At 48.2% G+C, this 2,500-nt stretch overlaps 1 pseudogene; it reads left to right on the top strand.

Annotated features, from left to right (window-relative positions):
- LOC140473035 (28S ribosomal RNA) overlaps positions 1-2,500 on the top strand; it is an 8,320-nt pseudogene that overhangs the window by 3,451 nt on the left and 2,369 nt on the right.

Below are 2,500 nucleotides of genomic sequence, written 5' to 3' on the forward strand. Positions count from 1 at the left end.
TCTGAGGCGCTCGCATCAAACCAAGACCTTCAGAACAAAATGTTCAAGATGCCAGAAGACGGGAGAATTCCACTCGATTGCCTGCCACTACCCCAAATGCAAAGGTCCTTTGCAGACGGCGAGGGGAGAATTTCAATGTGAAGCATGTGAGGCCAACTTCACAACGAAAAGCGGCCTTGGGCAACATGAAAGGCATATGCACCCGGTCTTGAGGAACAACAAGCGCATAGAGGCCGACAAGCCTACAGCAAAGAGAAGGAAAGGAGCATGGTCCGAAGAGGAAGAAAGCCTCTTGGAGCAACTTGAAATAAGCCTCGCTGGAGCAAGATTCATCAATGTCGAGATTGCTAAGGTCATAACAACTAAGACCGCAAAGCAGATCTCAGACAAACGGAGATTGCTTCAGAAGAAACGGCTTACACAGGTAGCAGCCCCGACAACCCCGATAACATCGGAAAGAGAGGAGCACGAGACCAGACCAGAGGAGGATAATGGCTCGACTGCACAAGATGAACAACAAGTCCCATACAAAATCCCGGCCAAACTCCCTAAACACAGGGAAGTTGATGAACACATCAAAAAGGCCGAAGAACTATTGCAGAAAGCCAATGATCCACTCTGTATGGCTCAAGCTCGGGGTTTGGTAGACTGTATTACAGACGAAATATACGGTGGTCATAACGAGAAAAACCCCCGCAGACGGCAAAGAGAGAACAATCGAAAGGCCGAAAAGAAGGGTAACAACAACGGGGCGAAGAAACGTTATGCCACCAAGAAAGCGGCATATAAAGATGCCCAAGAACTATACAGAAACAACAGGCGCCAGCTAGCCAGAAAGTTAATGGGTGCACCAGATACATCCCAATGCCCCATCTCACGAGAGGAACTGGAAACCAAATTCCGTGAGAAATTGTCCAAGGCGAACAACAAAGCGGACATAAGGAACTTTGCTGGTTATGCTGGCCGTGTTGATGACAACCTACTCCTGGGACCAATTGGGGAAGAGGAGGTAGAAGAAGCCCTGAAAGGAATTGACAGACACAGTGCACCAGGGCCAGATGGCAAAAAGCTGAAAGACCTAGAAGCCATCCAGGAGACCGACGCCTCCCGTATACCTCGCCTCTTCACCCTGTGGTTAAAAACAAGATCTATCCCAGAGAGTATGAAAAAGAGCCGGACAGTGCTCATTCCTAAATGTGAGGACAAGGATCGACTAAAGAACCTAGACAACTGGCGCCCCATCACAATCGGGCCAATGCTTCTCCGACTGTTCACTAAAATTATGGCAAAGAGGTTAAGCAAGGCGGTTAACATCAACCCGAGACAGAAAGGGTTCCTGGCAGCCACGCCGGGCTGTAACGAGAATATTGCTATCCTCCAGAATGTCATCAAAGGATCAAAAAAGAACAGAAAGGAGCTAGCCGTTGTCTTTGTCGATCTGGCCAAAGCTTTCGATTCAGTCGGCCACAAACTGCTCATTGGCTCGCTAAAGAGGATGAAAACACCTACGGCCTTCGTGGATCTGATCCGCGACCTCTACACCAATAACACTACGGTGATTGAGGGCAAAGGCAAGCCCACGGAACAGATCAAGATCGAGAGAGGCGTGAAGCAAGGCGATCCGCTTTCACCATTGCTATTCAATATCGCAATCGACCCTCTGATCAGTACCCTGGAGCAGGCAGGCCAGGGAATAACCATGCCGTTTGGAGACAAAACGGTGAAATGTACAGCATTGGCTTTTGCTGATGATATCGCACTACTGAGCAACTCTCACGCTGGGATGCAAGAGAACTTGAAGATCCTCCAGTCTTATTGCGATAAGACAGGCCTAGATATTAATATCAAGAAAACCAAAGGCTTCCACTTCACATGCAAAAGGAAGACCTTCATGTACAATCATGAGGCAAAATGGAGGATAAGAAAAGAAACCATCACATACATCCCACCAGGCGACACAGAGAAATACCTGGGAGCCCGGATAGACCCATGGGCTGGCGTTAAAGAGAGTGAATGGGAGGACAAGCTCAAAACCTGGGTTGAAGGCTTAAGATCAGCGCCTCTCAAACCAACTCAGAGACTGGAGCTTCTCAGAGTGCATGTCATCCCAAGATTGTACTTCCACCTGATACTGACAGAGGCGTCTCAGAACACCTTGGTGAAGCTGGATCAGATCATTCGGAATGCGGTAAAAGAATTCCTACACTTGCCACAACACGTCGCTGACGGTTTACTGTACTCAAAGAACAAGGATGGAGGTCTGGCAATACCAAAGCTCGAGATTCAAATTCCATCTGCAATTATTAGAAAGCGAGAATCTCTGGAGCGCTCAACCGACCCAATCATCAAAGCGTCCTTCCAATTCAGGGAAGAGAGCAATAAGGAAACCATCGAAGAATTTCGATCACTCAATGTACTTCGAGAAATTAAAGGTTTCCTGGTTGAGAAAAAGGTACCCGCTGGACCTACCACGGAGGAACTGGCAACAATGCTGGATGGA

The sequence above is a fragment of the Chiloscyllium punctatum genome, unplaced genomic scaffold, assembly GCF_047496795.1.
Source record: "Chiloscyllium punctatum isolate Juve2018m unplaced genomic scaffold, sChiPun1.3 scaffold_502, whole genome shotgun sequence".
Lineage (NCBI taxonomy): Eukaryota > Metazoa > Chordata > Chondrichthyes > Orectolobiformes > Hemiscylliidae > Chiloscyllium > Chiloscyllium punctatum.